This window comes from Tachysurus vachellii, chromosome 5 (assembly GCF_030014155.1).
Source record: "Tachysurus vachellii isolate PV-2020 chromosome 5, HZAU_Pvac_v1, whole genome shotgun sequence".
Classification (NCBI taxonomy): domain Eukaryota; kingdom Metazoa; phylum Chordata; class Actinopteri; order Siluriformes; family Bagridae; genus Tachysurus; species Tachysurus vachellii.
In genome coordinates, this window is record NC_083464.1 from 13,337,424 (window position 1) to 13,354,038 (window position 16,615).

Consider the following 16,615-nt stretch of genomic DNA (forward strand, 5'->3'; position numbering starts at 1 on the left):
CCATCATATTAAACCATGATCAGTTCATAACACAGGGCATTTCAACCCAGCCCAGCATTTTCAGAATTCCACTAAATCTCTCACGGCTTGCTGTGTTATGCGGAACTTCCACAGAGAAATCTAGCACTGTCTAGCTTAGTGTTACTTGCATGAACAAATATACAGCGATATGGCTATAGTGTTTAAACTGGGCTTATCATACAGTATAGCACAAGGTGTGTTGAGGAAACCAAGCATCAATTTCATCATCAGTTTTCATACTGAGGAATTTACAGTGTTATCATGTACAGCATATAATGGGCTCTTTCTATTGTATGATTTTTTTGTTTTGTTTAAATTGCATCATACAAACTATTTTTCCACACACTTAATGGATAACTAAACAGACAATATTACATACTGCTAAAGGTTTACTTCATGTGTGGTTTATCACTGAGACACTTCTATGTCAGCAATTTTTAATTCAAACAACCAATCCGTGTAATGCCATTGACCATGACACACAATCCAAAACAAGCTTTGAAAATTTTTTTTAAAAAGTTAGCAGCGGTGGATAAAACAATTAAAATACCCGTACTTGTTTCAGAAAGCATGCCAAAACTAATAACCTCTAGTAGTTTGGCAACTGAGTCTGCGATAATTATGGCCACCATACATCAGACAAAAAAGCATGACGTTGCAATTCAGTATGTTCCAGATTCTTTCCTCCAGGGGTTCTGTCAACATGATTTACGCTTTTATCGTGTATGTACACGTCCAAAGTGTGTGTTAGAGCAATAATCTCTTTCTAGAATGTTCTGTTCAGATGTTTCGCTCTGAGAGAATTTGTTCCAGATGACTAACCATGCCTTCAGTAAATCTCCTATTCTACTCGCACTTTATTGTGAATACTCTGGCTAGCAGATCAGAGAGTCCTCCAACATCTGCAAATGCCTGTGTCCTTGCTTCAAATATAAAAAAGTGCAACTATTTACACAGCAGTCAGCGTGGGAAAACAATTAATAACATATGCAGTAGGTGCGAGTGCCTTTGAGTGCTAGTGATGGGAAAAGCATCTTCGTAGTGTTTAGGAAGATTAGCTTCGCATGTCTTTGTGAGGCTAAATGAGATGTCTGCTCACCTTTTAGAGTCACAATGAAATGATGAGAAAGAACATCATCTTACCTGAAATAAAAGGCAAAAAGGAATCAATATTAGTTTTGATATTAGTTCCTCTGCAATTTTCAGATGTGAATATTTCTCATGGGGGGTTTAAAAAGCGAACTAGTTCTTAAACTGTAGAATGAGGTGTGAAAGGAAATAAGGACATAATGATAAAGCTTTGTTTTAAAAGACAACACAGAAACACAGATTAGCAAATAGTGCCATCTGCTGAACATGAGATGAGTTAACAGTTTTAAGTTCTCTTAATCTGTTCAACACTTGCTGAATGTGAAAAAGAAGCAACATATTCATTCATTGAAGGACTTTTTATTGACATTTTTTTAATTAAAAAAGATGAATGTCTCTCAAACTTCACTATATGGCCAATAGTTTGTGGATATGTGACCATCAGACCCTTCGACTTCCCTTAACTGCTGCAGCAAAGTTGCAAACACAAAATTCTCTAGTATGTCTTTGTAATTCCTCTTCACAGGAAGTCAGGAACCTGTTTCAGCATGACAATGCCCTGGTACACAAAGTGAGTTACATGAAGACAAGTTTGGCCAAGATCTGTGTGTAAAAAGTCAAGTGTTCTGCACAGAACCCTGATCTCAAACCCACTTAACACCTTTCAGGGCCGAACTGGAATGCCGTCTCACCCCAGGGCTCCACACCCAATATCAGTACCTGACCTCTCTAATGCTCAAAAGCTGCACTGACTCAGAATGCAAAACCATGGCTGAGCCTTTATGACCCAGGCCACAGAGTATTTGAATTCCTTTCCTCTAGCAGGTGCTTCAGATCAATGTGCATCAAAACCAGCAGATACTACAAAAGCCTCTGTTCATATGCAGCAAGAATAATAACCGGTTAATTAAAAGCAAATAAAAGTAAAGTACAAATTATTTATACATATACTCTGTTCCGGCTTTGGATTTTTTTTTTTTTAAATTTATTTATTTATTTATTTATTTATTAAATAGTTATCTCCTTTGGGCCCTTTGCTACAAATATGGCTTTGGCAACTTGACACTTTTCTTACGATTAAAAAATATATATATCTATTTATTTATTTGTTTGTACAGACTTTTTAAATGCCCATCAACTAATCATATTTTATCAGTTTCTGAGTACATCTTTCTTTTTTATTTCAGATATGGGTCTCTCGTACACTATGAAGCTTCAAGTTCTGAATCTTCTAGTCTGTAATTTTTTAACTTTTTTTAAATTCTAAACATTATTACTGTAATTAAGGATAAAAGTTTTTTTTTACATTTAGGATTTTCAGTATTAATAATTTTTACAATAGCTGCAATACGTAACATGTTGAGAAATCAACATTACACAACCAAGACAGTCTACGAGATTCAAAGCTTTTAATTGTTATGTCTAAATCTCCTTTTGTTTTAGAACAAAAGTGCACATCAGCCCAGACGGAGGCACAAGACCACTCCTAAATACTTGTTTATCCCCTGCCATAAGCTACATGCTTGATTGTCACTATCTTGTCCAAGCTAAGTAGAAACAAACCAGATTTAAATCTTCATAGTTTCTACAATTCTGAAATAAAGCCTGAAAATCCTGCTTTAATGTTCAGAACAGAACATACACTTGCTACAAGTGGGCTTGTGTAAGGGGCTTGTGTAAAGACTAATACTATTCACTGATATTATCACCATGTATTAAGATATAACTGATATTATTTCACAAGGCACAGGATATTTTAATAGAAATACTGCTTGTTTCTGCCAAGATAATAAATCCTAGCTGTAGATGAATCATTCAACAGTATAACAACCAAAGAAACAGTATTTACTTTTATGTAAGAACTGCAAGCTCTTTGAGATTCTTTTTCAGTCCGTGCATCACTTAATTTTATTTGAATTCTGATTAAAAAAAGGTGACATCAGAACTGTCTAAATATACAACGTATACAATACTTCGTACTTCAGCAGAGGAAATACATAAAAATTATAAAATTAATCAAAAAAATGTTTTATATAAAATATAAAAACTTGCTAAGTCAGACATATAGCTATCAAAAAGACATTTACATACATACCACAAAGAGCATTTGACAGTGTTTATAATAGGATGATTATCCCTCAGATTTAACTGATGCACACACGCATGAAAGGTTTCACTTCATGACATCTATATCTTTATCGTGCATGACATCTATATCTTTATTGTGCTTTATTTTTTTATTAAAAAAACAGGCTGATATGGTGATGTTATAAAACGTATTAAACACATGGGTATCTTCTTGGTATGTGTCTAAACATTCAACTGAAAAGATAATAAATGTCTGTTGGACATACAGATTACTGATAAAAGATTACTGTCTCTAGCTAGGCGAGAAAAAAAACAAGCTGGCCCAGAAAACAAGCTGGAGGAAAAGAAGCTGGCTCGGGCTACAGACAGCCTGCTGAGCGTACTGAATGTCTGTGTAAGCACTGTGCATGTTCTCTGCCTGAGATCAAGCATGAGATAAAAACACACTGTACTCCAGATGGAGACTACTGGGGTAAAATATGCCCACCATCCACTGTTGCTCACACACAACAGTGTTAATCTGTCATGCCCACACGCACAAGCAAAGAGCCACATTCACACAGGGAATACACAGCATTGCTCAAATCCTGCACAGACACAAATCTTGGCACTGCTTACAGACTGGATTCTATCACTGACTACAAGCGCTGGAGAAAAAACTTCCAGTTAATACATCACTAAAGGCTTTTTTAATAACAATAAAAATCCAAAAGGGTCAGATCATATATAATTGCTTCTCATTAAGTGTTGCTAAATGGCATGCTCCAATGTACAGAGCAGACAGTAGAGCTAGTTAGTGTCCTCAGCATGCAACCGGAGAAAAAAGTCTGGACCTATTCAGCACATAATATATTCGGCACGTGACTTATTTCCCTCACCAACAAAGCCTGCTTTCTTCTGAAAATGTCATGATGTGAAATTATGGCGTATGATTTCATGCACATAATGCTCTAATGTCTCAAGCTGCTCATTTGTGCACAAAGCCTCTGACAGTGGTAATGGAATTTTGCGTGAATCTCTGCTTCACTTACAGATGTATTAATAAATAGATTTCAGGTAAGTGTCACCTACAGTACACAAAAGAAGTGAAACAGGGATAATTTATCAAATTATGTGGCAAAGAGAGAGCTGAGATCCGCTAAACCTTTCCCCACAATCCTAAAAAAAGATGATCAGAGCTGGGGTTAAAGTGAGTAACAAGTAATAGAGTTTGCATCAGAAAGTCTCTGGTCCAAAGAGTAAAGCTACTCATTTTATATTTACTGCAGATTTGGGGTGTAATGGCGGACCATATACTTAGTGTCAATGTTAAGAACACTTGCTACAGTACAACAGCAGGCTACAGAGACAATGGTAGAGTTACTCAATGCGTCATGTGTTGTAATGTGTAATTGGACTGTGAAGTCAATTTATACTTCATTATCCCACAAATAGTGTTTCTAAAACTAATATTAAAGAAACCTGTAATATACAAATAAGCTTTCATTCCTTATTGCTCTCTCAGCATTCTGACAGAAATAGAATTTTTGTGAGGGCTTTAATGAATCAAATGTTCTATTATAATGATTGCTATAACATTCATTAATAATATTTATTAATATTATTTATTTATTTATTTATTTATTTATTTACGTTTGTTATTGTTATACATTTTTATTTTTTATTCTTGTTTGATTTAATGATTGACATAATATATAAAATACAATGACTCATTGATTCATTGACTGATTTCTTTTAATACAGATCAATCTTTCCATTCTAACAAACAGTTTGGCTGATTTGTATTTAAAATATGTATTTGTTTATTTACAGAACGTTATTTCAGTTCATATCATGCTCATATCAGGTTCACTAGAAATAGCAGTAATTCAAATAATAATATAACAGTACAAGTATTTAAATAATAATAATAATAATAATACTATAACTTTGCTGTGTGCTGTGAAGAATGCAAAATAAACACCATTCTGACTCAAACATTCCACAGTGCATCATCTTGCCAAGCAGATTTTTCAAGAGAACAGACTGAAAAACACCTGGGAGAAAAAGAAGCAGGAGTCTGCAGGTCTGACTCCCAGATGAACATCAGGAAAATATCTCTTGAGCACAACAAGCCGAACTGCCTCTACTGTTTGCTTATGTGCTCTAGAAGAAGTGAATGAAAACCACACTCCATCAGGCTGTACTTGCACACTGAAAGACAATGCTAAATGATGCAACAACTGACTTTTCTTCACTGATATCAGGCACAGAGACTGCTCACAGATATTGCCTTTCAGTTTCTGCTCCCTATGGTAAACACACTCATGCCCACTCGTGTGTGTCTGCTCACTGGAACGGCACCTGATGACTTGCACCTGTTGTGTCTCTGCCTTTGACTACCTCTGATCCTCTATCTCTGACTTTATTGCTGCCTTTGTGCCATAAACACAATGATCTCTTACCTTTAGCAGAGTAGTACGAGTCCAACATTCTGAGCCGTCAGTTGAGATGTGTTGGAACTGGAACTTTTTCACACTTTCACACTGAACCTCTGTTTCTTTCTCCAACTTCTCCAGCTTTCTCCTTTCCACTTTTGCCGTCTCTCAATCACGTCATGGCTTACTGTGCTACAGAATCAGTGAGTCCCTCCTTCCTTCTCAGGTTAGTGTGGCCCTTCCCACAATCTAACAGCATGTGTATGTGTGTGATTCATTTATGTACACATCACATAAACAGCATAAACAGACTAATTCACTCCTGGGTTCTGTTCAGAGACAATATCTTTAAAGGGATTTTCTTGATATTATGCATTTCAAAGTTCAGAACAAAAGGGCAGAAAGTCTCAATCGCTACACTCTATTCAGCACATGATATATGGCCTCATACTGCAATGTCTGAGCTCTTCAATAAGTGTGAGAAAATGAAAAGGAAATAAAAAATAAAAAAAACAAGAGCATGCAGTGCGATGTAATGCATGCAAATGAAGAATTCCAAAGTGTACAAAAAGCTATTGCAGTGTTGAGTACCCAAGGCCATAAAGTAAATTATTAACCAGCACATAAGCATATTGTTTCAGTACAATGAATGCAGAAGCCTATATAGATAAAATGTACTCAAACATATTGCAAATTACAATTGCTCCAAAATCAGAGAATATAAATTATAATTCAGTAAAAATGACTTTCACACGGCTAATGAAGTCACCCTGCCATTAGTCATGAGAGCGCGTGATAAAAACAGAGATAATGCAAAGAACGGCAATTAAAGTTTCAGATTTCATCAGAACAATAACTGTACTCTCAAAGCATTCTTTTAAACACAGCTGCAACATCATCCCTGGTTTAATCTTAAAATCATGCCATGTAATTTCAGTTTTGTTCTGTCATCCAGTCAAGTCGTCTTCTTACGGTTACAGTGCAGCAGTGCAGAAATATTATACTTTATTTAGTAAGCACTTTATTTAGTAAGCAACACAAAGCGGAGATTATCCTGAAGAAAATAGCTTTTCCATACAAGCCCTGTGTTTAAATGTTCATACTCTGTAGGGCTTTAATTGCCCTGTAAAACCCCACTGGTTAATGTGAGCTGAGTACAACTGTAAAAAAACAAATAAAGCAGCAATCAGTCTTCATACAGTATGTTGTGTAAGAATGATGTATGGCTTGAGATTAGGGCATTTAGACCTGAAGACCCCAGCAGATTAAAATTGCTGCAAGCAGAATGACAAGACCGCATTTACACAACAGCAATGTTGTGTAATCTGCTGAATTTCACAAATATTACCTATGAAGAACATCAGCCTTCATTTATGCTGACACTGTGTGGCTTTTACACACTCTTTCTTTATTCTCAGAGCACATGGACAACATGCTGCTCAGCTGTTTTTCGATCAACTTTTAGTAGAAAATTAGGTGAAATGGTGTGTGTGTGTGTGTTTGTGTGTGTGTATGAGGGAGAGAGAGAGAGAGAGAGAGAGAGAGAGAGAGAGAGAGAGAGAGAGAGAGATTCAGGTGTTGCATACATTGTTAAGAAGGAACACCAAAAAAAACCTAAAAAAAACTCAAACAGATCAATTATACTAAATATATATATATATATATATATATATATATATATATATATATATATATATATATATATATATATATATATATATATATATACACACACACACACACACACACACACACACACACATACACACACACACACACAGGTGCATCTCAATAAATTAGTAAAACTCATGTATTATATAAATTCAGTCCACAGTTTTGGCTCACATTTAACAAAAACCCACCAATACACTATTGTATTTGTACACTACTGTATGTACTAAATACTTGGTAGGGGCTCCTTTTGCTTTAATTACTGCCTCAAGTTGACGTGGCATGGAGGTGATCAGTCTGTGGCACTGCTGAGGCTGTATGGAAGCCCAGGTTTCTTTGACTTTAGCTCATCTGCATTTTTTGGTCTCTTGTTTCCTGTTTTCCTTTAGACAATACTGGTAAGTTTGCTGGCCAGTCAAGCACAATAACACCACGGTCATTTAACCAACTTTTGGTGCTTTTGGCAGTGTGGGCAGGTGCCAAATCCTGCTGGAAAATGAAATCAGCATCTTTAAAAAGCTGGTCAGCAGAAGGAAGCATGAAGTGTTCCACAGACAGTGGAAACGCAACACTGGGCTTCAAGCAACTTGGGCTATGAGCTTCTCCACGCTTCCTCCAGACTGTAGGACTTGCTCCCATCTAAAGAGGACTTTGGACCACTGGGCAACACAGCCCATAGCCAGCTAAGATGCCTCTGATGTTGTCTGTGGTTCAGGAGAGGCTTAACAAGAGGAATACGACAACTGTAGCCAAATTCCTTGACAAGTCTGTGTGTGGTGGCTCTTGATGCCTTGACCCCAGCCTCAGTCAATTCCTTGTGAAGTTCACCCAAATTCCTGAATCAATTTTGCTTGACACGCCTCTCAAAGCTTCGGTTCTCTCGGTTGGTTGTGCATCTTTGTGCTAACTTTCTATTAACATACTTGGATATAGCATTCTGTGAACAGCCAGCTTCTTTGGCAATGAATGTTTGTATCTTACCCTCCTTGTGAAGGGTGTCAATGATCATGTCAGGTCAGCAGTCTTCCCCATGATTGTGTTGCCTAGTGAACCAAATTGAGAAACCATTTTAATGGCTCAGGAAACCTTTGCATGTGTTTTATGTTGATTAGCTGATTGGCATGTCACCATATTGAGATATTGTATTGGTGGGATATTGGTGGGATTTTGTTAAATTTGAGACAAAATCATCACAATTAAAAGAACCAAAGACTTAAATGACTTCAGTCTGTGTGTACTGAATTTATATAATACACAAGTTTCACTATTTTAGTTGAATTACTGAAATAAATGAACTTCTCCACGACATTCTAATTTACTGAGACATTCTAATTTACACACACACAAACACACAAAGAACCATCTTGTTTTGCACAATGTACTGCACAAGACACAGAATGCACACTGGTCTGTGCTATTTTGTGTATTTGTCCTGAAGTGTTCAGTGTTGTATGTTTGCTGTGACTTTTTTCTCACACTGTTTACACTAGGTTACACATGATGCACTTTATGTGGCTAGGACAGCTTACTCCTTAGCTCTGTGTTGTTCTGTGTAGTACCATGGTCCTAGAGAAACCCTCTTTCATTCCCCATGTACTGTGTCAGCTATATATCTTTGAAATGACAATAAAAGATTCTAGACTTGTTATGCACTTTATGTGCTGAACATGTTAAAGACTTACATGCAATGGAAAGTTCAGAGGCTGTCTTTTGCACAGAAGAGACAAAGGTTAATCAGCTCCAGAGTGAAGGAATGAGAAAAGAACCACAGAAAAAAGAAAAATGTTCCAGATCAAAATGTCCAAGATTTGCCAGAAGCTGGAATGGGCATATATGGATGCCAGAGCTGTTTTAATCTTATTTATTGATGATATGCGAGTAGAAGCAGGACGAATTTGAGAAACATTGAAAAATAAATGAAGGCGCACTGAAAACATACATACAGTCATTTTAAAATACTTTTAAGGCTAAAAAGTAAGCACATAACTTCTCAGATGTCTCAGGCTCATATGTCACACACACAAACTATTGGCTGAATATCTGATGCAAATGGCACATAAAATTGGAAACGCTTCAGGAGTTTCAAAGTCGTCATCTGATTCTCTGGATTCTACAGGATTTCCGGGAGACATGTGTGGCACTTTTTTTTAAACAGTCCATCTGGAAACAAAGCATGAAGGAAGGAAGCCATCATGTTTACAACTGTGACAATGAGTGCTTATGAGGATCAGCTAAATACTGGAATTTCCAAATGATGTAAAGTTTATGGTATAGACTCACTAATTTGCAAGACTTTCTTAAATGTACTGTTGATGGTGTCACGCTGGTCTGTTGTTGTAGAGACATTGACTTTACATTTTTACACCCTTAAACATGACGCTGAACAAAATCAGCTGTGATTGCCTGCTTTACATGTCAGTCAGACGCCCTTTTGGGCGGTCCCTGGCCAATAACTGCTTCTATGAAGTCCAGAACTTCTGCCATCATTCTGAATCTCTGGCTACATGAGACTAGACTAGACAAGAGTTTCACAAAAGACAACACTCACTGTAACTATATAAAATAAATAGAAACTAGCAATGTCAACACGATATATGCAGATATACTTAGTTCCACCATCACTGATACTTTTCTAAAAGGCTGGAACAGTTTTAGACTGGATTTCCCAGATTTTTCCCATTTGATCTGATTCCATGAACATGGCAGTACTAATCGCAGGTGAACATTCAGTTATTCATCTTTAGTAACCAATTTATTGTAGTCAGAGGCAAAATGGATTTGGAGCCTGGGTTTAAAATGACAATACTTCCTGGATGGGACTTCATGCACACACATTTACACACTCATTCAGGGATAGTTTAGCATAGTGAGTCGTCCTGCTAGCATGTTAAGAGAAGACATGAAGAAAGAGTTCCAGAGAACGCAGAGGAAATTCCACTGAGAAGATGTAAAACTCTGCAGAGGCAGTAACCTGAGCTCAGATTCAATGCAGAGACCCTGGAGCTGTGATACAGGAATGCAGTGTCACTGCACATAAACAAAGGACACAAAATGGTTTAAAGAATACCTCTCAATATCTCTTCACATAAGGTCAGCCCCCTTACTGTGAGGATGTCAAGATCAGATTACTCAGAGCTCGAATATGGATATTACATTTTAAAAAGAAAATGTGTGAAAAAATGAACAAAAACAACAACAAAAATGTTTTTTGACATTTGAAAACTTTCTGACTATAAATTTAAGCAGGGTGTAGCAGCTTTAACTAAAAATAATACACAACATAAACGGAAAACAATGCCTATTCTAGTTGGCCCCTCCACCCCATTAACACACATCCTCACTCACTAGAGCATATCCAGCCGGTTTAATGGGATTCCCATAATGGGAAACAGGAGATCCCTTTTCTAGTCACTACAAGGCAGAATACAATAGCAGGCGTTGGGAGTACCGTGCAAACAAAACCTACTAAATATCAGTGATGTGTTGAGATTATACTGTAGATTTGGCTAGGTTTCACAATGCTGCAATACTGCAGGTAACTTAAAATATGCTTAATGGTTCATCAAAGAAATGTAAAATTACAGTTTTACATAAAATATGCAAACTGACAAGAAACAAAAAAAAAGAAAAGAAAAGAAATGGCTGTGCAGTTAAGATGTAAACAACAGCTCTGATATTATGTAGTACAGTATGTAGTACTCAAACCACATTCAATTCATTTCAGGTTAGTAGTTAGTAGTATATATATATATATATATATATATATATATATATATATATATATATATATATACATACATACACACACACACACACACACACACATATACGTATATATACGTAGAACAGAACTGTTGGGTTTTTATTTATATAAAATGAGTAAATTCCATACAAGCAAACAGTTTCCTGAATCTTCAGAAACTGTCCCCATGCCTCCCTTCCTCTCTTTGTTTTTCTCTCAGCTGAGTCAACAGCACACAGATGTCCACACACACACACACACACACACACACACACACACAAATAAAGATCTTACTTTTTTTACTTTATTATTATTATTATGAGCCATGATGCTACACATCCAGTGCTAAAGCATGGTGTGACTAGTGCTGCTCAGCAGAGGGCAGTGCGCAGCAGGATGTTTATGTTGAATGTGGTTTACATAACAATTAAAGGTAGATTAAGAGACCGTGCTGTAATACTACTGTATATGCTTTACTCAGCTGTTAAAGTGCAAAAGTGCACTTTATTTTGATAGAGTCTTTTATTTGTGAATATCTTCACAAAGCTGGTTAAAATGAGTAAACGTGTGAATGCATGTAGCCATGTGAGACCTGGGTATGTGTATCAGCATAGTATGTACGATGTACCAATCCAGTGCTGAGTATCACTTTACAAAATACTAGTCTAAAATGTTCCCACTGATCATGCATATGAACATGTGAAAAAAAGAAATAATCCAACTCAGTAAAATCTGAGCATGCTTCGTATAGCAGCCATGAACATATGTGTAATGTCAACAGTTAAAAGAATAAAGAAATGTGCCTCTTAATTAGAATACAGTTTGCAAAAGATGAGATAATATAAATGTGAGTGAATATAGTCACAGCTGGATTTGACTGGTTGGGTTATAATTAAAAAAAACATGGCAGTGTTTTAAAATACTGCAGCAGTGTGGACCAAAAGTGCAAAGAAGAAATGTAAGATAGTTGGAAACTAGGCCAAAGTCCAGAAAAAAGTCCACAGAAGATGCCAGGCTGCTGGCCATGAAGACATTGGCTGTACTTTCTGTCTTTAGACAAGTTTCCCCACTCAGTGAATACTAAAGGCAGGTAGATTATCTTGACAAAAGGAATGGGACAGCTCATAAATATAAAAGAAACAGAGAATGGTGAACTGCACACACCTGTTCAGTTTCTTTCCAGCCTTTGCTTTATGTCCATAATAAGTAGAGAAAGTATAAGTAAGTAGTAAAAGTTATTATTATTATTATTATTATTATCATTATTATTATTATTATATAATAATAATAATAATAATAATGATAATAATAATAATAGCACATTGGCCTCACAACTGTGTGTGTGTGTGTGTGTGTGTGTGTGTGTGTGGAGTTTCATGTTCTCCCTGACATGCACTGTAGGCTGATTGGCATTTCTGAACTGTCAGTAGTGTGTGAATGGGTGTGTGTGTGTGTGTGTGTGTGTGTGTGTGTGTGTGTGTGTGTGTGTGTGCGCGCGCAATTGTAATGTACGATAGCCTGGCATCCTGTCCAGGGTGTACCCTGCACTGTGCCCAGAGTCTCCAAGGATAGGCTTCAGGTTCCCTGTGACCCGAGAGAATAAGCGGTGTAGAGAATGGTTGGATGGATTAAAAATATAGAAGAAGAGGAAGAAGAAGAGGAAGAGGAAGAGGAAGAAGAAGAGGAAGAAGAAGAAGAAGAAGAAGATTATTTCCAAATCTTTAAATATAAACTTTAGAGGGTTGAACAATCTATGGTAACAATAAGTGATGATTAGACTTTATTTTAAGAGTTTCTACAAATAAAGATAGTGTATTTAACTAGATAAAAGCCAGAATCACTGTGAACAGTCCAGGATAAACACATGTTTTTATCTGGGTTTAAACACATGTGTAAAGCTTTCCTAATATTCTGTGCAATAGTGCCAGTGTTGTGGTGATCTACAATAAAATGAGCTTCAAGGTATCCTCAGGACAAAGACAGCATCAGCTGAGCATTACAGAAAATTCTGAGCTTCACTGGCAGCCAGTGGAGTTTAGATAATACTACGACAATGTGCTCTGACCTTTTTGCAGGAAACTGTGAAGGAAAATGACAAAATACCATCTGAGTCATCTGAATATCTAGACCCAGATGTGTGCACAGGTGTGCTTCCATGGCTGCAATGCAAAAAGGCAACTAGACCACCTCTTATATCAGACAGACAATGCACAGTCCTTGACGTATGCACTTTCCTAATCTCCGGAAATGGAAAACGGAAAAAAGGGTATGGCATCAGATGTTGTTCTGCCTCAAGGCACCACCAAACAGGAAGATATGGAGTGCTTGCAATTTTCCTACAAGCCAAAAGCAGGAAGGCTGGGGATTCCCTTCTAGTCTAATGACGTTTATATCAGCCTGAGATTGGGGAAGATACACAAACAAGTACATTAATTATTCAACAAACTGATTCACAATTAAAATTTCCAATGACCAATTACAATCGATTTTTAAATCTGTTTATTGACAGCCTCTCTTCACAAAATGCAAAGACTGAATGCTATCATAACTTGGCTTGACAGCATGATGAACTGTCATGAATGTAAATCTACAAGATCTTCACTATTAACTCTATAAGCAGGGTGATATCCTTCAAGCTCTTAATAACAAACACACAGCAGGAGTCTGAGTGGAAGTGCATCACTGTTCCAGCTAAACTGCACAGACAATTATAACAAATATAACATTAAAGGGTGGAGGTCATGTTAGGAATGGGCTGTTTTACAAGCACAAATGGGTATGATGGTCAGGTGCCACATACCTTTTGGCCATACAGTGTATCTGGAGAATATACCAGAAAAGCACATAAAAGTGTTATCTATACAGTACTCAAACATATGCATAATGTCTCTCAAACTTTTCCACATTTTGTAGTGTTACAACTGGTAAGTCACATTGATATAATTAGTGTTATATATCTTGAATCTATTAAAAATAATATTAATGTTAATGTATAGTAATAATGTGGGAAAGACAAGAATATTTATTAACAATTATTAAACAAAAATGTAGCTTGTAAAAAAAAGTTACTGCATAGGGAATAACCCCACAATATCTACCTGTAATTCATAAGAAGCCACACAATTAGCTGAATGGAGTAAAGCAGTGAGGAATTAAAGTGTCCTATAAGCTTAATATGAATATGCCTGTCCCTGGAAGGTCCCACAGATTGTTTGAGAACTTAGGCAGCATATATACATAAGCAAACAGCATCATGAAGACTAGAGAGGCTATCAAACAAAAACCTGGTGTTTTGGTTCTAAAAGAAAACCTAAACTTTGAACTTTCCCTGAATTAACACTACATAGGGTATTTTGCCTAGGGGATACTGTCCAGGAAAGCATTATTCAGGGTGAATACTTATGTAATGAACTACATCATCAGTATGACATGCTAAGCAGCATACATCCTTAAAAGATTCAGGTTCTTCTACCTCAGAATAAGTTCCTTAGATCAAAACCTGTACAGGACATCCAGCATCCATACAGAGGTCAATAATATTTATCCACAGACAATTTATCCACACATTGCCTTATTCACCTCTAGCCCATTTATCTGACACTTACGCTCTGACACTTACGCTCATCTCTGAGGACAGTAACATGGCCAAAATCTCCACACTCAGGAGGGAATATGAGTCAGAGGGGAAGACCTTTAATATATGCTGTTAGAGAGATGGGTTAAAATTCACACTGTGATGTGACCTAATATATGAGATGTGAGATCAGCACTGAAGTGCTAGTGTTCACAGACTGGCTACTGCATCTACCTGATAGGTTTAATAATGATGGCATTATCCCTGCAGTTAAGTGCGAAAGTCTGCTTACTTAAAACGAAATCAGTAAAACAAGAATTTATAGCAATGAGACATTTAGAGACATTTAAGCCCTGATTTACTACAATAAAAAAACAGGCTTTAGTTCATATAAGTGTATAAACAGGGAGTATAAACATTGGCTGGTCACATAACGTGCATTCTCAAATGAGAAGTTCTTCTGAGTTTGGATATTAAAGAGATTGCTGGAAAGAGATTGCTGGAAATTAAATCGAATTCAAAACTTATGTGTGCATTAAGATGCATTAAGAATCAAAATAAATGAATTTAATATACAGTATATGAACTATATATTTCCTATAACTTCACTGGGATGTTTTATTCTGTGTATCGTGCTGCTAGTCTGTGTTCACCACACACATTTCCACTTCCTAATTTGAAATGGTTAGAACAAATTTAACATCATCATCAGTGAACGAAGCAAACGATGATTTTGACGTAACAGGATGAAGTCTTTTTAAAGGAATGTAAAAAATCAACCTGAACTAGTTAGCCAGCTAGCCAACAAGTAAGCATTGCTTCACTGGAATCTCTTTCCACTAGCGGAGCAAAAATAAACAGAAAATTTACATATTGTGTTGGAAATGTCAATTACTTAATATTAATTTCTTGTTTATATACCTGTTTTACAAAAGCAAAATCTGACTTACAATCATGCAGGTATCCTGAATAGAAGCACAGCTGTGATTAGCTACAGTACTGATACAGTATATAAGTGAGAAACAGGCTTTCACAAAGGCTCTCTCTCTGGATGTATTCATTTGCACATTCGCATTAAACCTTACCATAAATCATGCCCTTGGTGTGCTAGGTTTCATTTTCATATACAACATATACATACACAAATAGAATTAGATACAGATATACAAATCATTAAGATGTTTTAAAGTGAAAAGGGCTAAAAATGACATTTTCTATCAGAGACAGAAACATACTGCCTTCATTAAATCAGGTCTACAAAAAGTCAGTTTATTTTAGCTTATGATTTGGATTAATGCTTCGTTGTAGTACAAAACTGCATTCAATTTCTTTACATCATAAACAATTTTCTTTAATTAACTGTCACATACAGGTTCCGTTTGACCCAATATCCATTTCAGTTACAACCTTTTGCACTCAAATGTAATGACTGGAAATGGTTTGTCTCACTACTGACCTGTTCTCACTCAGGAGTAATGTTTGGCCTACAGTGAATGAATAATTTCCTTAGCATTACAGTGAGAGAACCAAAATTCCTTCACACAAAGAGGAGAAATAGCATCAGCTCTGAGGATAGATCAGGGTTCCCACTCTTTTTCAGAGATCATTTTCCAGGACTTTTCCAGGATATTTCAAATTTAGGAAAAAAAGACAAGGATCACAGAAGTAGTAAGGCCTAAAGTAGTATGTTCTTCTCTCCAGAAGTCTTAAAAACAACGTACACTTTATGGCTATTACTTAACTATAAAATTAGAAAAACACCAGATACCCACACACAGAGCTCTTTCAAACAAGTCATTCAAAATACGTATTCAATTAGGAATAAAGAAAATGACGGTATTTATGATGGTATTCACTTTCACAAACCATTCGTTAATAAATGCATACTCAAAGAAACGCCATTGTATGTTGCTAAAAAGGAAGTGACAGGAGTGATCCTATGGTTAGTGAAGGATAGAAAGGAAGTCATTTAACTTCTTTTTTAGTGAACTGTTGCAAAAATCAATATCACAT